Source organism: Grammomys surdaster, unplaced genomic scaffold, assembly GCF_004785775.1.
Source record: "Grammomys surdaster isolate TR1022 unplaced genomic scaffold, NIH_TR_1.0 220, whole genome shotgun sequence".
Taxonomy (NCBI): Eukaryota; Metazoa; Chordata; class Mammalia; order Rodentia; family Muridae; genus Grammomys; species Grammomys surdaster.
Window position 1 is genome coordinate 15,345,356 of NW_021604665.1, and position 25,750 is coordinate 15,371,105.

At 38.1% G+C, this 25,750-nt stretch overlaps 1 pseudogene; it reads right to left on the reverse strand.

The window, feature by feature from the left end:
* Nucleotides 1–1,218: 1,218 nt before the first annotated feature.
* On the reverse strand, nt 1,219–25,750 carry LOC114625663 (annotated as a pseudogene).

Sequence of the window (25,750 nt, forward strand, 5' to 3'; positions counted from 1 at the left end):
TCCTGTTCAAACACCAAACACCTGTTCTTCACACCCAGTCAGCAAAAAACACCATCAAGTACATGTTTTGAATATTTATTGTGTACCAGGCAATAATGATTGACAGTTAAATACAATGCATTCCATGTTGACCTAGAATAGCTGTTTTTTAATGCCTTCCCAGTTGGACAAATACTGTGAAAAGGTAAACTGAAGAACAATAAAAATGTTTTAAGTTTATTGGAGCAAACAATGACACATGAATTCCCCAGCTCCAAACCAGAAGTGGTTCAGGAGTTTTAATGACAAAGCCCAAAGAGATAACATTTGAAGAGAAACTGTAGGGGAAATTTAATGCTGCAACATGGGTGTTCTGGTAAAGACCTTCTAGGTCTATATGATCCAGCCAGAATGCAGACATGCCCTAGATTACAGTAGTATGAGCTGGCTGGATACAGACGTACCCTTAGTTCACAGAATTAATCCTTAATAATGAATATAAGGTTAGTTTGTAGAAGGAAGAAGCCATATTTGAAAGAGACATCTAATTGAGGGGCATAAAAAGTGATGAATTAGACAAAGATTTGACATTATGAATCAGAGATAGGATATGCCCAACTCCCTTAAGAATATCACAGGAAAGTGAGGCAAGAGGGGCTACTTAAGAGGAGAGAGAGAGAGAGAGAGAGAGAGAGAGAGAGAGAGAGAGAGAGAGATGTTAACAGAGACAGAGATAGGTTGCATAAAACAAGCTAGATACTAGTGAGACAGAATGAGCCAGAGAATGAGGAGGAGTCATAAGATTAGAGCATATTGCCAAAGTTAATATGAAGCCAAGCAGAGTAATTCAGGCAGAAGCAGAGAGAAGCCAGATTGAATCAGTCAGCTTGGAAGATTAGATTGTAAGGAGGCTAGAAACTTCCAGGCTTAGGTTAGGGTCAGAGAAATAAAGCTCTGTGCTGAGCCCAAGCTATGTATTCGCACAGCGTGGGTATAGCTTTCTTCTCATCTCTTCATCAGAGGAAATAAAAGAGACATTTATAAGAAACAGAAGTAAAATGAAGGAAATATATAATTGACCTCAGATGCTTTGTTTGATTGGTCCTGTGGAGCTTCTCTACTTATACAGGTTTGTTGGTGGGCTTTGATTGCTTGAGCTTAAGTTCTATATTTTAAGGCATTTTTTTAAAAATGCATTTATTTATTTACCATGAATGACACTTTATTCAGTCATTTTCTTTACAACTGAAACTCTCGGAATTCAAAACTAACATTCTTGCCTGTGAGCTTGTGCTCCACATTGTTCTGCTGTGCTTTGTCTAAATAAGCTTTCATAAGCCAGCTGCCATCCAGTTTCATATAGATCTTCTTACTCACACTTTCACTTGGGAAGACCAAATCCTCAAGGATGGCACCCTGTACTACTACCAGGATGTGGCTTCTGAGGTGCTTTTGCTTATCTGTCATACAGCTTTTTCCAGGTTGGCTTGAGCAGAATCCTCCTCTGAGCAATGAGGACTACATGCTTCTCATGTACTTTTTCTCCAATTAACAACTATCCAGCCTTGGATTTTCTGGAAAGATTTCAGCAGAGGGGCTGTTACAAAATTTACGATAGCTTTCTAATTACCATCAACTTCAATTTCTTTGGCTGTCATGATGTTGAGGTCCCACAGCAGTGAGTTGTGAATTCATCTCCAGCTGTGCAGTACCTAAGAGATACCAGATTCGAACTAATTTGGCTTCTTACCATTGGGCTTAACAATCTTGGTGTTTGAGCTGAACACAGCCTCATCCTTATGGAATGCTGCTTTAGAAAAAGCTTTTAAGGCATTTATAAGAAGAGGTAAATTTAAGTTTCACTCCTATTTCTAACTTAATCATCATGGAGCCACTGTGGTAAGTAGGCAACTTCATGGGTCCATGTGTTTGAATACTTCATTCCCAGCTTATAACATTGTCTCACAGGTTGGGGAACATCTGAGGTGATGACTGAGCTTAGAAAATGGGAATATTTAGGGTAGATCTTAAAGATGACACTTCTGCTTCTGACCAAAGCTCTTTGTCAATCCATCCAGATGTCAGAAATCGTAGCCACATTCACCCATTGCTATGAACCATGCCATGTTTTCCCTGCAATTATGGACTGGGACCTCTAAAATTATGAGCCAAAATTAACCCTTCCTCATTTAAAGTAATTCTTTGGAACATTCTATCACAATGAAAAGTATCAAATACAGTCATCCTCTATAATTTACCCTTTTGTATAATTAATAACATCCTAACCCTTAGTGTGTGTTTGTGTTGGGGAGGGGAAGGACAACGGTGGTTCACTTGTAATCAACAACATGGGGCAAAATAGATCATTCCTAACATGACTTTATATTATACAAGACTCCTAGAAAATTTATTCTAGTATCTGTGTTTTTATTGATTGCCTCAATGGAATAAGATAGGGCATCATAACTGCCTCTAAAGAGGACCAGGAGAGAGGGAACTACAGGCTGACTCTGGGAGTTAATGGTAAAGTTGTAGATGAGTCAAAATCGTCCTTGACTCACAGCACTACAGTCTTCAGATAAACAGATAGATTATAGGAAGGTAGGTATACTCTTGTCTCCACATACCAGCTTAGGATTACAGAGAAGATTGGTCACTCCTGGCATTTACACTAGTGCTTGGGATCCAAACTTAGATACTTATGCTTGTACAGCAAACACTTTACCTACTAAGCACAATCCTCAGGCCCTGAATGTTACTCCTAAGGCTATAGTCAAGGTGTGATCTGGGTTAGTATACCAAGGGCTCAAAGGTCAGCCAGCCAAACTAAATGAGCAGCCCCAAGAGCATTAAGAGACCAAAAAAAAAAAAAAAAAAAAAAAAAAAAACCCAACAAAAAAACCTAAGATAAAGAAACAAATGAGAAAGACATCTTGATACCAACCTCTATTCTTCATATTTGCCTATACTTGTGACTACATACATGCACACGTATATGCACCCTGCTAACGTACATACGCACAATAAATGAATAAAAAAAATAAGATGATGTCTTATTTTAAACTGCAAAGCAGAGCAGTGAGAGAACTTTCTAAACAATACTGATTCTCCTGCTGTTTAATTTCGCTGGCTCTCCACGATTTGGACATCTGACACATGTCCAGTGAATACACACCCAACATGCACAATTCCTTATGTTAATGCAATGCTCTCATTTCCCTCCATTTTGCTTTAGACATTCACAGAGAGTCTTGAACACTTCCAAGTTCAAAATGTATTGCTAATAAATACACTTGCCCTGTGAATAAAGAGCAGATGTCTACAGCACCTTATAATAGTTTCAATTTCTGATTAGTTTATAAACCGTAAGGTATCGGGCTCTTGGTTCCCATGAAAGATAACTGGAGAAACATTCAATGATGGATATTCTATACAAAGTATATATCCCTTCTCCTTCCAATGATGAGCAAATCCCCTACGTGGTATTCACTACATTCCACATCCTGTCTAATTATAGTCCAAGTCTATGCTTCCTACTGCTAGACTGTCATAGAGCGTTCCTGTCTATTTCTTTTCTTTCATATTGAGACCAAGCCCCTCCAGAGATTCCCATGTGTATTAGGAACTTTTGCAAACTGTTCTATTCAAACTTTTTGAGATCTAACCTCATCTTTCTGCTGTAGCCAAACAAATTCTATCCCAACATGTGCCTTGTACCTTAGTCACTGGCTCACTAGTGGTCTGTATCTTCTATCTTACTTATCTTTCTGTTGCTGTGACAAACCACCACTACCAAAAGTGACTCATGGAAAAGAAAAGTTTACTTGGGTTTACAATTGTGGGCAAAGCATGGCAGCAGGCAATCATAGCAAAAAGCTGAGAAATCAGATCTTCAAAACCAAACGTGAGGCAAAGAAAGCAAACTGGAAACGGGTCAAGGCTATATACTATCAAAGTCTACCCCCATTAATATGCATCCTCCAGCCAATCTCTGTCTCCTAATGTTCTATAACCTCTCCCAAACAGTGTCACTGACCAGGGACCAAGTGTTCTGTTGGGGGACATTTCTCATTCAAGCCACCATACCTTCCTAACCCAACATTTGGCTACTGTTATGGTAGCCAATTTAAAATAATGTCCAGTGATATTTCTACAGTTGGAAAATTTCCATTCTTCAAATCCTTTACAATGAATTTCTTGATATTCTCTTGCTACCAGAAATAACATTGTCTACCTTTAAGTCCTGTGAGAATTTTTTTGTTTGGAGGAAATTTCTTCACTGTAGTGGCTCCAGTGTCTGTGATTATGTCTTTTATCCAAACATGTCTATTTAACTATTTACTTTCAAACACTGTTTGTTCATTACTGTTATTTACTTTCAAACACTGTTTGTTCATTACTGTACCCCCCACAGTCACCCACCAAAGCAGATAATTGATATATTGAACACAAGTAGCTGATACTGCTTGATACATATGGCACATACATTGTTTATTCTTCATCAAGAGGTTCAATGATTAACATATTTTACAAATTAAGAAGCTGGGAATCTAAAAGTTTAGATTGAGATTAATTCAGGATCACAGAGGTGTTCAGAGGCCAAGACAAGGAGTACAGAGAAGTCTATACAATTCCATTTCTTTTTCTTGTGAATGCAATAGACTTGGGAGCATCAAGCAAAGGTTCTGAAAGTGCTTAAAATTTCCCTGAATGAAAATGATAAAGACCACATCATTTATAATGAGTTCAATTTTCTTCCAGGCAATCTCATTCACTGCTGATGAGCATGTCTGTCGGTACAGCCCCTTTCAGGACATTTCGTTCTAATTTGTCAGATTGTTCAATATGCATTTCATTTGAACAAGCTAGAATTTCATTTAAGAGCATATAAAAGGAAAAAACCTGCAGTAGCTTAAACAAGATAGAAACTCAAGTTACAGCTTTGTGAAAAAAGTCCAGAGGAAAGATCACTAGGAGATATTTGGAGCCTAGACTTGTACACTTAACATGAAACCTTGTCATCCAAGATGGATTTACATGCAATCAGCATGAACAAGGAGGGAACAAAGAAAGACATTACTTTTCTTAGAAAGGAGACTGCTCAAGAGAATATTCTATTTTATTGGCTAATAGTAAGTTACATAGCCATAGCTTTCTATAAAAGAAGGTGAGGAAAGTTTTTAACCTTCTACCTAGAGGGATGCTTCTAGAAGCAAGTGAGACTGTTAAAGAAAGCAAGGATGGATGCTATCGGGCCACTGGGAATCTCTGATGAGTATATAACACAGGTTTTCCACATCTATCTCTAGAAGCAAATGTTGTAGGTATCAAAGACAAATGTGGGAAATAATTACTGCAGTACTGCTTAAATCAAGTAAATATAACAAATATACCGGTTTGCAAAAATTAATGTTGATATGCCAGTGAAATGTAGCAAAATTCTTAATACAGTCATGGTTAAACTACATATTTCAGTGAAAGAAAAAAAACCAAGTACAAAAACATAGCACAATCTAATTTTGAACTAGATATACATGAATAAAATGGGTCATATTTTTCTTTATTTATTCATATATTATTTTTTAATTTGTACTCACCATTATCACTAGTGGTGCATATGTCACATGACATGTGAAGGTCAAGGGGTAACTTTGTGAAGTTGGCTCTCTTTATATTTACATGGGTTCTGCACATGGAACTCAGGTCACAAGGCTTGCATAGAAATTTCCTTTTTCCATTGAGCCATCTTGTCAAACCTATTCCTTTATTTTAACAATAAATATGTAGGTTTTAAAACTATAATTTGTTTTACATTAAAATTTTATTTATTAAAATACTTAGGAACTTATAAATATTTCAATATAATTTTTCCTTATCATCAGCCTCATAAATGTTCTCACTCAAGACTGTGAAAGGAGTGCTTCCTGACCCTTCTTGGGGAGGTAGTACCCAGGCTAGGTCTCCTGCTTCCTATGGATTCTCTTTCTACGAGATATTTTAGAGTCTTTAATAGTAGGAGATCGTTGTGAATCTGCAAGGAGAAATGAGTACTCATTTGTGGTGGTTAGAAAGTACTTCATCAAGACGATCCTTTCTTTTTTTTCTTTGCGTTTTTTCTTCTCTTTTCTTTTCTTAAAGAGTTCCTATATTGCATAAGGTTCAGTCAGCCTTTACCAGACTCTATTCCAGGGGAAAAAAAACTCAGGCAAAACACCTAAATACAGAAAGATTCTTAATGGCCCTCAAGCTATGTCGGTGGGTGCCCAGGAAACCCTGAGATTCATAGTTTTAAGCCATATTCTCATTAGTAAAGAAATTTGAGAATGCTAAATTAAAGTAATATGGATTTTTTTCTATATGATATTTTAGAGCCTTTAATAGGAGGAAATCATTGTGAATCTGCAAGGAGAAATGTATTCAGGTTAGAAAGTACTTCATCAAGACGATCCTTTCTTTATTTCTTTCTTTTCTTAAAGATTTCCTATATTGCGTAAGGCTCAGCCTTTTACCAGACTCCATTCCAGGGAAAATACTCAGTCAAAACACCTGAATACAAAGAGTGTCTTAATGGCTCATTGTTGTCTCAGTCAGCATGAACTCCTGAAATAAAAATATCAAAAACAATGTGGCTTAGAGAATGAGACTTTAACTCTTGCCATTCTAAACATGCAGGAAGCCAAGAATAGGCTTTAACCATTGTCTGGCTCCGGTGGGGAATTTCTTCCAAGAGGCAGACAAAAAGAGCTAGCCCTCTCTCTATTTTGGCCTCTGGAGTTTAGGGAAATAAACCCATTCATAAGGACTCTACTCTCAATTCCTACCCATTTCTTCAATATTCTACCTTCTAGTGTTACCTTTGCAGTTATATTTTTAACATAAAAATACAGAGGACAGAGACATTCAGATCCCATCTTTTTAGGTGACTGCCTTCTTACCTTGTGTGCTCACACCATCCTTGGTGTATAGGCTTGACAAGGAATAGAGGGATGGAGCCCTCTTCTCTACAGAACATCATGAAAAACCTATGCTCACTACTTAATCTAGTCCAAGGTACCTCCTTTGTTTCTAAATGATCACAATGGGACCCACAATTTAACTATGTGAGTCTTGGCTTGACATAGTTCAGACAATGATGGCCTAAGGAAACTTTTCCATTACTCATCACAACTAGCCATTCCTCTTACTCCCTAGTTAGTGGTTCTCAGAGGTCTCCCTGTGCTTCCTTCCAATCTCTCATCAAAGCTAGTCCCCTCAGGAAGTATTCTATGTGCATCTTATCTCTCCCTCCTGCTACATTATCCTATAATTTTCTTAACTTTGATCATAATGCTTGCCAGGTTATATCCAATATCTTATTTGCTTATCATTCTTTGCCACTGGAATGCAAATCTGTCAGTGATAAGAATTTGAGGTGCATTTACTTGTATGTCTTCAGGGCCCCAAATAGTGCACAGGATAGAAGAGATGTATCCATCAATAGGAGAGACTTATAGCAAAAGCATCTTACCTTTAGGATATGCTGCAAAGTAGGGACCTACATCACAATTTTCTAGTCAGTTAAGAAGTTACTTTCAAAATTAGGACATCTAAGATCTATTTATTATGAAAAAAGTTCCCCAAAGCACATTTTAAATAAGGTTTCAGAATTTCAAATGGCTATCCTGAAATAAAAAATAGAAGAAGAAAAAAAACCAACCAGCACACATTTCTAATTTGAGTGAAATGCTATTTCTCATAAACCCTGCTAAATTTTCATATCAGGATGCAAAATATGTATTATTTCCAGTAAAAAAAAGTACATATTATTTTTCGTTGAACTGAGTCTTCAAAAATGTCTAGATAATTCCTAATTAGCAGTACCTTGTTGTCAGGCCCAAAGGAAATTCCATCTCCCACAAATTCTGGAGGTTAGAGAAAGGTCAGCATTCCTTAGGAACTATGAGGCAGTTTCCCTCCTAACAAAAGGAACCATTTTTCTTTATCAGAAGGAACAAATAACTGTCTGTGCTACCAGCACAGACTATAAGCACACCAATATGGCCTCCAGGGCTCCCTTGGCATCCCAAGCACCTGTTACACATTTCAAAACCCTTGCTAGCAATCTGGCCCTCCCTTCAGTAAAGTTCTCCAGCTCCTGGGCTTCTCTTTCTCCTTGTAACCCTGCTATTTTAGCTATTAATTCTCTAGGTCTCATCGTAGTCCTAACTCTTGCTCTTCTCTGTCTTCCTCTCTCTCACCCCTCCCTACCTAATCTCATGGCCAAGTCTAGTCTGCTGACCATGATGGGCCTACTATTTTCTCTTTCTGCTCTGGACTCTTCTAGATGCTTTTATCTGTTTTACATAAAAAAAAAATCTTCCAACTTAACCATACCTTGGAACAATCATGTCGCCAGTTTATGTATCTTGTGCCAAAACCATCAGTTCAATATATACATCCGGTGTCAAAACCTTCATTTATATACTTGTGATTGTCACTTGATTGGGAAAGAGGATCTTTGCAGGTATAATTATATTAAGATGAGATCATAACTCTTTAAGATCAGTTCCTACACATAAAACTATCATCTATATGTGAAAATAACATTCACAGAGAAATAATGTCATGAAATGATACTAAATCGGGTATGCAGAGTTAGACAACAATAACAGAAGCAAAGAGAAAGGCATAAAAGAGGTCTGCTCGCCCTTCGGCCCCTGCCTGGTCCCTTGGGCTGGAGCAGACACAGAGTCGGTCTGCTCCTGTCCTGTGGAGAAACTGAATCCTGAGTCATCCAGGAGCCACTGCACTCAGAGCAGCTGGTAAGAACTCCATCTCACTCCCTAAGCCCCAGAGATACATCTGGGAGCCAGGGACAGTCAGGGCACAGCAGCTACCCAAACCCCGCCCCTCCGGAATTCCACTTCCCTTCGGCCCCTGCCTGGTCCCTTGGGCTGGAGCAGACACAGAGTTGGTCTTCTCCTGTCCTGTGGAGAAACTGAATCCTGAGTCATCTAGGAGCCACTGCACTCAGAACAGCTGAAACTGAATCCTGAGTCATCGAGGACCCACTGCACTCAGAGCAGAAGGATTTCCAGATCCAAGAGGTGGCCTGAGTCCCAGGAGTTCTTCCACCCAGGAGATTAGGGGCATAAGAACACAGAGACCTCTGGACTCCGAGGAGCTCTGCAATAAGCAAGATAACTGGAAATACAGATTCCAATCTTACACAGTGAGGACAGGTACCACTAGAGTTAACCAGATGGCGAAAGGCAAGCACAAGAACATAAGCAACAGAAACCAAAGTTTCTTGGCATCATCAGTGCCCAGTTCTCCCAATATAGCAAGCCCTGAACACACCATCACACCTGAAAAGCAGGATTCAGAATTAAAATCACTTCTCATGATGATGATAGAGGATTATAAGAAGGAATTAAGTAACTCCCTTAAAGAAATACAGGAGAGTACAAGTAAACAGATAGAAGCCCTTAAAGAGGAATCACAGAAATCCCTTAAAGAAATGCAAGAAAACACAAAGAAGGAATTAAACAAAAACATTCAGGATCTGAAACTGGAAATAGAAACAATAAAGAAAGTTCAAAGGGAGACAACCATGGAGATAGAAAACCTAAGAAAGAGATCAGGAGTCACAGATGCAAGCATCACCAACCGAATACAAGAGATAGAAGAGAGAATCTCAAATGCAGAAGATACGGTGGAAAATATTGACACAGTTGTCAAAGAAAATGAAAAACGCAAAAAACTCCTAACTCAAAACATCCAGGAAATCCAGGACACAATGAGAAGACCAAACCTAAGGATGATAGGTATAGATGAGAATGAAGATTCCCAACTTAAAGGGCCAGTAAATATCTTCAACAAAATCATTGAGGAAAACTTCCCTAACCTAAAGAACAAGATGCCCATAAACATACAAGAAGCCTACAGAACACCAAATAGACTAGACCAGAAAAGAAATACCTCCCGTCACATAATAATCAAAACATCAGATGCACAAAACAAAGAAAAAATACTAAAAGCAGTAAGGGAAAAAGGTCAAGTAACATATAAAGGCAGACCTATAAGAATTACACCAGACTTCTCACCAGAGACTATAAAAGCCAGAAGACCCTGGACAGACATCACACAAACCCTAAGAGAACACAATTGCCAGCCCAGATTACTATACCCAGCAAAACTCTCAATCAATATAGATGGTGAAACCAAGATATTCCATGACAAAACCAAATTTGCACAATATCTTCCCACAAACCCAGCACTTCAAAGGATAATTGATGGAAAACGCCAACACAAGGAGGGAAACTACAACCTAGAAAAAGCAAGGAAGTAATCTTCCAACAACCCCAAAAGAAGATAACTATACAAACATAATTCTACCTCTAATAACAAAAATAACAGGAAGCCACAATCATTTTTCCTTAATATCTCTTAACATCAATGGTCTCAATTCCCCAATAAAAAGACACAGACTATCAGACTGGATACACAAACAAGACCCAGAATTTTGCTGCATACAAGAAACGCACCTCAGTGACAAAGAAAGACACTACCTCAGAATAAAAGGGTGGAAAACAATTTTCCAAGCCAATGGTCCCAAGAAACAAGCTGGAGTAGACATTCTAATATCAAATAAAATCGACTTTCATCCAAAATTAATCAAAAAAGATAAGGAAGGACACTTCATACTCATCAAAGGAAAAATCTACCAAGGTGAACTCTCAATTCTGAACATCTATGCCCCAAATGCAAGGGCACCTACATACATAAAAGAAACTTTACTAAAGCTCAAAACACACATTACACCTCACACAATAATAGTGGGGGATTTCAACACCCCACTGTCAGCAATGGACAGATCATGGAAACAGAAACTAAACCGAGACACTTTGACATTAACAGAAGTTATGAACCAAATGGACTTAACAGACATCTATAGAACATTTCATCCTAAAACAAAAGAATATACCTTTTTCTCAGCACCTCATGGAACCTTCTCCAAAATAGACCATATAATTGGTCACAAAACAAGCCTCTACAGATACAAAAAGATTGAAATAATCCCTTGCATCTTATCAGATCACCATGGAATAAGACTGGTCTTTAATAATGACAAAACCAATGGAAAACCCACGTGCACATGGAAACTGAACAACTCTCTACTCAATGATGACTTGCTGAAGGAAGAAATAAAGAAAGAAATTAAAGACTTTTTAGAATTCAATGAAAATGAGGACACATCATACCAAAACTTGTGGGACTCCATGAAGGCAGTGCTAAGAGGAAAACTCATAGCTCTAAGTGCTTACAAAAAGAAACTGAAAAGAGCACACAATAACAAGTTGACTGCACAACTAAAAGCTCTAGAACAAAAAGAAGCAAATACACCCAGGAGAAGTAGAAGCCAGGAAATAATCAAACTCAGGGCTGAAATCAACCAAATAGAAACAGAAAGAACAATACAAAATATCAATAAAACCAGGAGTTGGTTCTTTGAGAAAATCAACAAGATAGATAAACCCTTAGCCAGATTAACCAGAGGGCACAGAGACAGTATCCAAATTAATAAAATCAGAACTGAAAAGGGAGACATAACAACAGAAACTGAAGAAATTCAAAAAATCATCAGATCCTACTACAAAGGCCTATACTCAACAAAACTGGAAAACCTGGATGAAATGGACAATTTCCTAGACAGATACCAGGTACCGAAGTTAACCCAGGAGCAGATAAACCATCTAAATAGTCCCATAACCCCTCAGGAAATAGCAGCAGTCATTAAAAGTCTCCCCACTAAAAAAAGCCCAGGACCAGATGGTTTTAGTGCTGAATTCTATCAGACCTTCAAGGAAGACCTAACACCAATTCTCGTCAAACTTTTCCACAAAATAGAGACAGAAGGAACACTACCCAATTCGTTCTATGAAGCTACAATTACACTCATACCCAAACCCCACAAGGACCCGACAAAGAAAGAGAACTTCAGACCAATCTCCCTTATGAACATCGATGCAAAAATACTCAATAAAATTCTAAAAAACCGAATCCAAGACCACATCAAAACAATCATCCATCATGATCAAGTAGGTTTAATCTCAGGAATGCAGGGACGGTTCAATATTCGGAAATCCATCAATGTAATCCACTATATAAACAAACTTAAAGAAAAAAACCACATGATCATCTCACTAGATGCTGAGAAAGCATTTGACAAAATTCAACATCCCTTCATGATAAAAGTCTTGGAAAGATCAGGAATTCAAGGCCCATACCTAAACATAGTAAAAGCAATTTACAGCAAACCAGTAGCCAACATCAAGCTAAATGGAGAGAAACTTGAAGCAATCCCACTAAGATCAGGGACTAGACAAGGCTGCCCACTCTCCCCCTACCTATTCAATATAGTACTGGAAGTCTTAGCCAGAGCAATTAGACAACAAAAAGAAGTCAAAGGGATACAAATAGGAAAGGAAGAAGTCAAAATATCGCTATTTGCAGATGATATGATAGTATACTTAAGTGACCCCCAAACTTCCACCAGAGAACTCCTAAACCTGATAAACAACTTCAGCAAAGTGGCTGGTTATAAAATCAACTCAAACAAATCAGTAGCCTTCCTCTACATGAAAGATAAACAGACTGAAAAAGAAATTAGGGAAATGACACCCTTCACAATAGTTGCCAATAATATAAAATACCTTGGGTTGAATCTAACCAAGCAAGTGAAAGACCTGTATGACAAGAACTTCAAGTCTCTGAAGAAAGAAATTGAAGAAGATCTCAGAAGATGGAAAGATCTCCCATGCTCATGAATTGGCAGGATTAATATAATAAAAATGGCCATCTTGCCAAAAGCAATCTACAGATTCAATGCAATCCCCATTAAAATCCCAACTCAATTCTTCACAGAGTTAGAAAAGGAAATTCTCAAATTCATATGGAATAACAAAAAACCCAGGATAGCGAAAACTATTCTCAACAATAAAAGAACTTCTGGAGGAATCACCATCCCTGACCTCAAGCTGTACTACAGAGCAATAGTGATAAAAACTACCTGGTATTGGTACAGAGACAGGCAGGAAGATCAATGGAATAGAATTGAAGACCCAGAAATGAACCCACACACTTATGGTCACTTGATCTTTGACAAAGGAGCTAAAACTGTCCAGTGGAAAAAGGACAGCATTTTCAACAAATGGTGCTGGTTCAACTGGAAGACAACATGTAGAAGAATGAAAATTGATCCATTCTTATCCCCTTGTACAAAGCTCAAGTCTAAGTGGATAAAGGACCTCCACATAAAACCAGATACACTGAAACTAATAGAAGAGAAGGTGGGGAAAAGCCTCGAATACTTGGGCACAGGGGAAAAGTTCCTGAACAGAACTCCAATGGCATATGCTCTAAGATCAAGAATTGACAAATGGGACTTCATAAAATTGCAAAGTTTCTGTAAGGCAAAGGACACTGTCAATAGGACAAAACGACAACCAACAAATTGGGAAAAGATCTTTACCAATCCTTCATCTGATAGAGGGCTAATATCCAATATATACAAAGAACTCAAGAAATTAGACTCCAGACAACCAAATTACCCTATTAAAAAATGGGGTATAGAGCTTAACAAAGAATTTTCAACGGAAGAAACTCGAATGGCCGAGAAGCATCTAAAGAAATGTTCAGCATCCTTAGTCGTCAGGGAAATGCAAATCAAAACAACCCTGAGATTCCATCTCACACCAGTCAGAATGGCTAAGATTAAAAACTCAGGTGATAGTAGATGCTGGCGAGGGTGTGGAGAAAGAGGAACACTCCTCCATTGTTGGTGGGACTGCAAGATGGTGCAACCACTTTGGAAATCAGTCTGGCGGTTCCTCAGAAAATTGGACATAGCATTACCCGAGGATCCAGCTATACCACTCCTAGGCATATACCCAGAAGATGCTCGAACATATAATAAGGACATATGCTCAACTATGTTCATAGCAGCCTTATTTATAATAGCCAGGAGCTGGAAAGAACCCAGATGTCCTTCAACTGAGGAATGGATTAAAAAAATGTGGTATATTTACACAATGGAGTATTACTCAGCTATTAAAAACAATGAATTCGAGAGGTTCCTAGGTAAATGGATGGAACTAGAAATTATCATCCTGAGTGAGGTAAGCCAATCACAAAAGAACACACATGGTATTCACTCACTGATTATTGGATATTAGCCTAGAACCTTGAAATGCCCAAGATGCAACTCACAGGCCACATGAAGCCCATAAAGAAGGAAGACCAAGTGAGGGTGATTCGGTCCTTCTTAGAAGGAGCAACAAAATACTCAAGGGAACAAATATGGAGACAAAGTGAGGGACAGAAACTGAAGGAGGGGCCGTCTCAAGACCACTCCACCTGAGTATCTATCCCATGTGCAATCACCAAAGGTAGATGCTGATGTGGAAGACAGGAAGTGCATGCTGATAAGAGCCTGATATGGATATCTCCTCAGAGGCCTTCAAGAGTCAGACATATTCAGAGGCAGATGCTCACAACTAGCCATTGAACTGATCATGGGGTTCTCAATAGAGGAGTTAGAGTGAAGACTGAAGGAGCTGAAAGGATTTGCGGCACCATGAGGAGAACAATAATACCAACCAACCACAGCTCCCAGGGTCTAAACCACCAGCCTGGGAGCACTTGTGGGGGGATCCAGGGCTTCAACTGAATATGTAAGAGTGGAGGGCCCTGCTGGGCATAGGTGGAAGAAGAGAACCTTGACCTCATGAAGGCTGAATGCCCCATGGGATGGGAATTTTGAGGGTGGGGAGGTGGGAGTGGGGGGAATAGATAGAGGTTACATCCACAGAGAAGAAGGGAGAGGGGTGAGGGGATTGGGGGTTCCGGGGTGGGTGGGGGATGGGGTAAGGGGACAACATAGGAAATGTAAATAAAACATCAAATAAAAAAAGAAAAAAAAAGAAAAAAACAAACAAACAAAAAAAAAAGAGGTCTGCTCCGGAGTCTTTAGAAAAGTGATAGTCTTGCCCATAGACTTCAAATCCTTGACCATTAAAAGTATAAGAAAATAACTATTGTTTAAAGACATTATTTTTGTAGTAGTTGGTTATAGCAGCCCTTGGGTACACAGGCACAAATTGTTCCACAACATTCATTTAAATAAGTGAATCTAAGCCTTGTAGTCCCTAGTTCTTGAGAGCCAAGGGGTAACATCTTGAAAAATATGTGATTAACGAATCACTCAGGTAAATCTGAGACTGGTTCATGACAGAAAAATTATACTACACTGACCAAAGCTGCCAGGATGCCTTTGGTTTCCCCTAACTTAATCAAACATCAAGCTCTGCCTCCCTTGTTCTTTTCCCCTAATAGACTGGGAAGAGAAAAGCAAGCATATGTATTTGGTTCAAAACTAACTTGAAATGGTCAACAATGATTTTCATGATAATGCCATGCTAGCTGAGCTGACATACCATGTCCCAAATTGCAGACCAGAGGGACTAGAGTCAGCCAAATGACTTCCCTTTGAATAGAGAGAAAATGGAAATTCTGACAAGACCCTTATCTTGCATCAAAACAAGCAGGTGTTACAACAATGCAAATGACATGTGCTGCCAAAAGCTGTCCCCTCCAGTTTTGGCAGCTCATTCTGAATGCTTTAGTGTGTCCATTGGCTCACAGCACACCTGCAACACAGCTGGTCAGAGGTGGGGGTGCTGAAGATTGTCAAGAGTTGTATGGTTTGATAAGTCCTTACTTGGAAGGTCTAGTGGTATAGCAGTGTGCTTTAATGTTCCTGGGTAGAAATATTAATCCCCAATGTAACAATGTTAGGGGCTGGGGCCTTTAAAATGTTATTAAGGGCAAGGATAGAGCCTTCATGAGTGGGTCAATATTACTCATGTTAATGTGGATTTGATATTGTGAAGACACAATGCCTAATCAGTCTTCAAAAGCCTATTAGAACTTCAGTAATTTATAGAGAGATTAGAATGTTGCAGGTCTAAGGCCTAATTCCAAATTGTTGTCCTGGTCTATCTGAGTCTCTGAGTATGACTTAACATGCTTGTGACTTTCACTGGAAACCTTTAGGGATGCCTTAGCTTCCACAAATCCAAAAGCTGATAATGTTATCGTACAGCATAATGTCAGTGTCTGGATATTAGTACACAGTTGATCAGTTAATTTTGCCATCCAAACCAATAAACATACCAGTCTTCACAGGATTTGGGGGTAGGACAAACTTGAGGTATGCTTTCCTTGGTATATAAATGGGTCCAAGTTAACTTCTGTGAATCTCAGCAGCCTCATCTATAAAATAGGTACAATAATACTTACCTTACAAGGCCTACTGGGACATTGAATAAAGTGAGTGAAAAATCATCCATAAATCTTAGGATGCTATTCACGTATATTTCTTTGCCGTAGACTACACTCTAAGCCATGGGTACTTTATTCACTGAAAAAAACTCAAAAGAACCTAAGGGTTTGTCAACTTAGTTACCCAGCTCAGCGTCATCACTAGCCAGGCCTTCTATAGCTTGAGCTGTGCGTAGTGCAAATGCACAAGCGAATTTGAGAGAGGGTTACCTGGACATTTTGAAAATTATGCTGTTCCTCATTCAGTGTGTTGAGATGAGTAATTGATCAGTTAATGGAAAATCATGGTCAAATTGGGAACTACTTTTAAATGATTCATATGTAATGAATTTTATTATAACAGAATATATTAATGAAACTGACACCAAAGCCTTTATCAAAGGCAGAGGAATGAAGCATTTTTTGAGCTAATACCCCTTCCCATCCTACCTTCACACTGGGACTGAAGATCATGCATGTGTCTTCCCCTGAGCAATAACCTAAGTCCTTATGCCAAAGCTTTGATGTGTGGTTGGCAATAATGGTACAGGAATCAGCATTTACCTTATATAAACAATTCAGATTATAACTGGCTCTGAGTCATAGGTTTAACTGCTTTAAAGCAGCCATCCTTTATGGACCTGAATGTAGACTCTGCCCCATTTTCTAGTTTCCTCCATCCTAAAGCTGGTGGCGTCACCTTAAGCAAGTGAGAAGTTGCTTCTTAGCAGCTCAAATTTGTCATCGCCAAAGAACCAACGGCTCTTTTTCTGCACTCGCATCAAATCTGTTTGCAAAACATTTCATTGAAATCGGTAATGTCACAGCAAATGGAGTGGGCAGTGACACAACTGGATCTTGGCAAACCACTTGTACTGGTACGAACAGAAGGACCGGGATGAGACAGAAAGCTGGCTGCTGCATGGGAGCAGGTGGCGTTCTTTGAGCGTTAGGCAGTGTGCTCTGCAGGGGTGGAGGAAGCACTGCTGAATCCCCTGGTAGATAGGAGACCCTAAGGTTTCCGATACAGCAGTCTGTCTGAGGAAAAAAAAAATATGTGTTCAACTACTTGCAAAAAAACTTGGAGGCTGGAAGAATTAGGATGGAGAAAGTGAAGCCCGATTGAGCAGAGCTGAAGCACTAGCAGCTGCAGTCAGAGGCAAGACTAAGAGCTCTGCAGCTCTTTCTGAGTTCCATGGTAGGAAGTAATTTCTTTTATCTGCTCTTTGAAGGCTGGGAGACTCGTCTGGTGATGAAACTTCTGTCTGTCTCAACCTAGGAGGAAAGACATGCCCCAGAAGGATCCTGAAAATTATCACATCATATGTATCAGCAGACAGCTGAGCTTTTCCCTCAATGAATAAACAGTCAGCAGGCATTCCTGGAGGAAGTCCTCTGGGTCAGGCCACTGTGTTCATCCCCTGCTCAGAACCACAGAAGATTCTCAGACAGCTTTCTTCAGTCACTAAGAGTCAGAAAGAGCAAGACCAGCAGTACCTATCAGGTATCCAATTCTTCCCTCAAACAGGATACTGAGTGATGGTAGAGATAGTTGCATTCAAGCTTAACAGTACTCCAGGAAGATAGCTTTTAAAGAAAGACTGTATGTTCGTGAACATACAGCCATCAAAAGAGTAGAATTTGAATCTGAAATCAAATCCATCGTACGATAAAGTCATTTATAGCAGGCAATACAAAGAAAGGCAGAAGGGAGTTTCCTTCCTCATGGGAGTGTGATTTTTAACAATTGCAATTATTTAAGCAAAAGTTTTAAAGAAAGAGAATCAAAAAGACCTTAGATTGTCTGAGACCAAACAAGCATCATTGCCATTATCTGGACTAACATGTAGTAGGGTGACATCACAATGGGAGATGAAAATATTAAGAGAAGAAGGAGTCATGATGAGTGGGTAGGTTTCCAGTGTTACTTCTACAACTGAGACTTCCAATCTATTGTTTCATGTTTCAATATCTTCCTGAGAAAAAAGTCTATCATGCTAAAATATTGCTTATACGAATGGCCACACTTTGAGAATTAAGTATTCAGCAGCTCATATTTCTTCTCCTTTATGATCAGCAAATGCACTCTTTTTTCTTGCACCACACCAGTAGGTTAGAATGCTTTTGATAATACTTGGCTCTTTTGGAAGATTTACTTATGTATAATACTTCCTTTCTTCAACATTTTACTGATAGTGGGTGGGATGGTTTATTTTAACTGTTAACATGACAGGATCTAGAATCATGTGAAAGATGTACCTTTGGGCAAATTCTCTTGATGATATTAATTCATGTAGGAAGATTTGCCCACTGAGTATGACTTTATTTCCTGGATGGAATCCTGGATTATATGACTATAAAAAGGGAACTCTGCAGTATGTATTCATTCATTTCTTGTTTTATCTGACTGTAGATATAATGTGGCCAACTGCTTCACACCCCTATTATGATGGACTATATATAACCTAGAACAGTAAGCTAACATAAGCCCTTTGTCCTGCAAGTTGTGGTAGTCAGAGCATTTTATCACGGCAACAGAGAAAGAAACTAAGACACTGAGACTCAGAGTATGGAAATAACATCTTGACTGTAACACAGACAAAGCTTTGTTCAAGGTCACAAAGCTATTTATAAATATTTGAATGAGTTGGTTTCCATAAATATTAACTTGGTTAGAATAAAACAAAAGAGCAGAGGAAGGAAACTCTGGCCCAAGCTTAATATTTTATGCTGCTATTCTTCAAAATACTTCTGCTAAGTACTAAGGAGATGACGCTAAAACTGTAGAAATGGAAAGTCTGAATTCATTGACTCATTAAACACTTATGGGTTGAATACATTCTATAATCTCTCACCACTCCGATATATACTGCTCATTTGGACTGAGGTCAAGGTCTCTAAACCAGGTCCACAAGTATTCTACAAGTTACCTCCTTACCAGGTGGAAGTAGAAAATTTTATTTACTTCTGTTAGTTTCTTTGTCTAAGAAATAGGCTTTTATTTTCCATTTTCGTTTAAAATTATTACTTTAAAAGTTAACAACTGGTAGTAAAAAGGACCATGATTGAAAGCAAAGAATAATTAGAGGTTATTATCCATGAGGAGACAACCTCCCTCCTCCTATGTGGTCTGACCTTCTATATCTGGTTTCCTTTACTAAGAAAAAAACCCCAAGATGTGTTGCTGTTGTATTTGCCTTGTGAAATCATAAAGACTATCTATAAATAACAGTTAATGTTCTGCTTCTTGCTATTTAATTTGCAAGTTGCTCAACAGTTTCAAAGAAAGACAAATATTTAATGACCAGCCACTGTGTGGCAAGCAGAGGAGCTTAACATAGGTCCATACGGGGGAGTAAGACTCCCCATTGGCAAAGGCTTTGAAGTATGTCCTTCCTTTCTTTTTATGTTTTTATATTATCATACTAAGTGATAAGTCTTATTATGGCTTTTTCCATACACATACATCATTGTATTTTGTCCTAATTCATCCCCATCCCCCTCTATTCTTTCCAGTCTCCCCATCCTCACTTCCTGATCTCCTTAATCTTTCCAAGTAGTCATCTTTCTTCATTGAAGTCACATATATTTTATTACCCTGTATTTTCTCCCTTTCTTCCCCTATTATCAGGGTTTTTCTTAATTTTTTCTTTTCATCTGCCTTGTTTCTTGACTACACATTTAAAGATAACATGATGCTAGAAAATTTGAGGGCTTTTGAAAGATTTTTAACCCAGGGATCAATTCTATTAGTTTTTAAAAAAACAATATTACTGCATCCTGAGGCTAACTGGAACCAAGTTGTGGTGTTTTTTTTTTTCTTTTTTATGAATGTAATAAATAAATAAAATGCCTTTTTGCAGAGCTGAGATTAGATGTCCAGGATTCAAAACCCTTATAGAACTACAGAAAATGAGTGCTTTCCATCATAAGAACCTTGGGCATAGTACACAGACTGTATCTTGGCAGCACATTCCTTGGTTAGATGTGAGTCTAGCCTTTGATTTAATCCACCTTGTGAAAATTCTCTGAAGAATTTAGGCCAGCACTGTCAGATAATTGTAGCCTTTGAATGTTGACTCACAAATTCACACACACACACACACACACACACACACCCCTCCCACACACACACTTCTTTTTTTCCGTAGCCTTAACTTCTAGGCTTAATCTGTAAAGATGACTTATTTATGAAAAATAACTGCACTTACTGAGCCATATCCAACCTCCCAACCCAGCCAAATCACTTACATCCTTCTCCAGGGTCTAGTTTAGTGAGTTTTCCTCACTCTCTCCATGCATGCCTTCTTCCCAACCTACCAGACCTAGCTCATAAACCTCATCAATTACCACTGCCTACCCTGACCACCTACTGGCACTTTAACCTACTCTAGGACTCCACTGGAACCTACTCTACCTGCTACCACTCACAGGTGCTGAGCCCTATGAGTCTCCCAACCTTCACCATCCACATACCCTCTGCAACCTGCCAGACTGAGCCCAGGGACCAGAGCCAGAGTCTAAGTCTAGTCTGACCTACCCTTCCTGTGTCAAAACTGAGATCCAAAACTGAGATCGATAGGCTTCTTTCAGGATCCTCCCTACCTATCCCCCAACCCACAGGCCTCTCTCCTGTAATAGTCAACCTTTTCACATAGCCACATCTACCTCCACATGCCAGACTTGAACCTATAGATAGATCGTATACATCAGCCCAGCCCCCACTGTCCACCCGACTTCATTCCACACAAGCCATTTCCAAAGCCACTTCATGGATAAACCCAACTTGATCATGTATGCACCATACTCTGAAGCAACCAATTTCATTATAAATTTTACTAATGAATTTAAAGACAAAAATTAATCTCAGTTCATTACTAGTAGGTGATTTCAACACCAAGATTTCTAGGACACATTGAAAACAGTCTTACAAGAAGAATGTATATTTCTAATGCTTACATTAAAAAATCAGAATGATCATAAATATATGACTCAATGATCCAGCTCAAAAATTTGGAAAAAGAACCAAATCCAACCCTATTTAATGGCAAGAAATAATAAAAATTAGAGCAGAGACCAATTTTGTTTATTTCAAACAAACAAACAAACAAAAAACAATTCAAAGAATCAACCAATCTAAGAACTAGTTTTATAAGAAAAGAAGTGTGACTGACAGATTATTGGCACAATTAACCACATACCCTGGTACTTATACTAATATTTAATTAACTCATATATATCAGTGAAAATAGGCCAATATATATGTATGTATACATGTAATTACCTCACTATTGTTCAGTAGAATATGATAGAGGTTATAGCCTGTCACCTCTGAGATTTGTCCATACAAAGCTATGACTTATGTTTTGAATGTGTCTCAGCTCCTCTTGGACAGCTCTTACTATGAGAAGTCACCTTTGTCAACTGTTTTGAGAAGCTCAGGAAAGACTGCTGTAGAGCATGTCTTCTATGCTGTGCCATGTGACTGAGCCTTGAGAAATCTGTAGCCACCTCAGATTAGTGTCTTACACCTTGACTGTGGACTTGCTTAGGCAGTTTGCTTCTACAGTCTTGACCCATAGAAAGTGCATGATCAAAGTGTTTTCTGGATTAAACTTATGCTCTAGAGTAATTTGTGTGCATCAGTAGGTATTTACCACAGTAATTTGCTGCTATTTATCCTAGTTTGAAGTAAAACATTACTATCCTTGCAAATAAAAGAAAAAAAGAAAAAGAGGTAACAGAATCAGAAAAAAACAGACACCAAATAAATTCAGAATATTATAATGAAATACTTTAAAAGTCTGTATTCCATTAAGCTGGAAAATGTAAAAAGACATGGATGGGTTTTTAGATTCAGCCAAACCACCAAAATTAAACCAAGACAAGATCAACCATGGAAACAAACACATATGAAATGAGAATATTGAAATTATAATAAAAAGCATTCCAGCTTAAAAACCAAAAGTCCAGGGCCAGATGAATGGAATTCACAGGAGAATTGTACCATCTATGAGCTTTCAAAGAAAAGTTACAGTCAAGTCTTCCTAAACCAAAAATAAGAAAGAACAAGAAAAAGAGAAGAGAGCACCCCTAAACTCGTTACACACCCAGTGTTATGCTAATATCAAAACCAGAAAAGACACAAGGAAAAAAAGTTAAAAGAAAACTATAGACCAATATACCTGATAAACATAGAGACAAATATGATCAGTAACATAATTGCAAACAGAATACAGACAGATATATATCAAAAAGATTATCTACCATGACCAAGTTGCCATTATCCCTGAAATACAGAGATGGTTCATTGTACATAAGTTAGGACACATAATAAACCTCATAAAAAGACGAAACCACATGATCATCTAAACAGACACCAAAAAAGGTTTTAAAATATGTCTTCATGCCAAAATTTCTAAAGAATGTAGGGATAAAGGGAACATATAACAACATAATAAAAGCTATATATGAGAAAATCATGGCCAAAATCATCTTAAATGGAGAAACAATTCTGATTTTCAGAGGGAAGCAATCCCTCTGGAAATCAGAAAAGAGACAAGGATGTCCATGATCCCCATTCTTTTTTCAGTATTGTGCTTGGATATCCCAGCTGGAGCAACGAGGTAAGAGATGGAAATTAAAAGGACAAAAATAGATAAAGAAGAAGTCAAACTTACCCCAATTGCAAAAAATATGACACTACATATTAGAGATCCCCAAAAATTTACCAGAAAATTTCTATAAATGATAAATTAAGGAGTGTGGCAAAAACAGAAACAACTTGCAAAAATCAGTAGTTTTTTTCTACACCAACAACAAATGTACACGTAATGACAACAAACATACACATAATGAGATCATGGATGCACTTCCATTCACATTAGTCTCAAACTAAATGCCAAGAAATAAATCTAACTAAGGAGATGAGGAACCTATAGAATGAAATAAAGAAATGCATTAGAAAATAGAAAGACATCCATTCTCATGGATTAGTAGGATTCATATGGTGAAATATTAATTTTCACGAAAATTAAATTTACTTAAAGCTGTTTACAGCTTCAATGGAATCTCAACCAAAATCCTCATCTTATTTTACATAGAAACATAGGAAACTATGCTAAAATTCATTTTGGAACCTCAAAAGACCCCAGAGAACCAAAACAATCATGAGCACAAGGAACAATGCTAGAAGAATTACCATTCCAAATGTCAAAATAACTTACAAAGCCCTAGGAATAAAAGCAATATGGTGTTGCCATTAAAGCAGACATGCTAAACAATGAACCTGAAGCTCTACACATGAGTTTACATAACTTCAGCTATTAAGTATTTGACAAAGATGCCAAAAACATAATCTTGAGAAAAGAAAGCATCATCAATAAATGAGAAAACTGGATGTCTGCATGTAGAAAAATGATATTATACTTATATCTATCACCTTGCATAAAATCTCTAAATAGATCAAATATTTGAATGGGAAATCTGAAGCAAATAGAAGACATAGACAGTGCCCTAGACAATACAGGTGTGAAAAAGGACATTCTGAATAGAACTCTATTTGCACAAGAATTAAGATCAACAGTTGACAATTGTGACTTTAAAAGTCTGAAAAGCTTCTGCACAGTTAAAGAAATAATCGACAAGGTAAAAAGGAAGTCTACAGAATGGGAGAGAATCTTCGCCAGCTATATATCTGACAGAGGATTAATATCAAGAATATATAAAGAACTTGAAACACAAAAAAGTTTTTTAAAAAATATAAAAATTGAGCCTGTAATCTGAATAGAGAATTCTCAAAAAAAACAAAAGAAATAAATTTCTTAAAAGAAATATCTCAAAAAATGTTCATCATCACTAGCAAATTGAGAAGTGCAAATCAAAATGATTTTGTGATTTCATCTTACTATAGCAGGAAAGGAAAAGATTACTCTGGGTAGGATTGCAAATCAGTCTAGCCACTATGAAAATCAATGTGGAGACTTCTCCAAAAGCGAAAATAAATCTTCCATATGACCTAGCCGTATCTTGGCATATGCCAAAAGAACTAGACATCCTATTCTTCAGATATGTGCTCAGCTATGTTTATTGCTGTTCTGGTTACAATATCTAGGAAATGAAGAACCTAAATATCCTTCAACAGGTGTAGGGATATTAAAAATCTGGTGCATATACACTATGGGGTACTACTGAGCTATAAAAAATTAAATAAAATCATGTGTTTTTTTCTGGTAAAATGGGTAGCTAAAATATAAATCCAGAAAGACAAATGTCATATATTGTCTCTTACCTGAGGCTCCTAGATTCATATCTCTAGGCATGAGTATAAGCCTGAAGTAACCACAGAAACCAGGGATATAAAACGAGACAGTTGCAGAGTGCAGGTGGGGTGGAGGAGCAGTAGAAAGAGCCAATAGCATGCTACAAGTGATCTGATCAGGGAAATGGGAAAAAGGGAGGAAGACTCTAATTAAGGATGGAGAGAAATATACGGAGGAAGGAGAGTAAAACAACAGTAAGGATGCCTGAAAAGGCTTAAGGATTCATATCTAGTATTGATTACCTATCTAAAACTTACAATACACATAAGTCGGCATGTAAATATAAATATTCATTTTCAGTGAATTTTTCCTTTTCTAAGCACTCCCTCCAAGAGCTAAAAACCACCTAACAAAAACACCAATACTAGGCATGAAAAGTCCTTTTGACTTTATGGTCATTGCAGGGTATTTCTACTGCCCTTGATTGTCCCCAGAGATAAGTTCTGATTGTTGAATACACAATATACACGTGTTCTGCGGATTGCTGTCTATATGGAGGTGAGGGCAGGCACAAGGTAAGGTGAGAGCCTATGATTGGGCATAGAAAAGGAAGGTGGGCTGAGAATTTTAGAGACGAGTACAGAGAGTACAAAGAGACAGAAAAACGGATGGAGAGGGGGATATAAGATGGAACCTATAGAAGAGGAAGAGGAGCCAGAACCACACATTCTTGGGAGCCATAAGTATTAGAGATTTCTTAGGTATATGATTAAATAAGTAGGATGCATTTGCCATATCTAGGTGTGTAGCTTGTGTTTATATCAATTGAGTTTTGAGTTCATTGTGCAGACATTTTATGGATGAGAATTTACTAATAAAAATCTGACTGATAAATTACAAGCCTCTAGAGTTTTGATGTTACAGAGTTACTAGGATTTGTGACTGCTAACCATAGGGGCCAGATGGCTGGGAGTGTGAGCAGAGTCCGCAGCAAGAGAACCTTGAGATGGGGAGTCTCTGCATGAGGCTAGCTGTGGAGGCTGCGAGATCACTCGGGCCCAGGAGTAGCCGGCGATAGTGTAGGATGGTGCCTTTTTGTATTTCACGCTACTATGGTCCAGAGGCCTCTGAGGTGGAATGAACTCCAT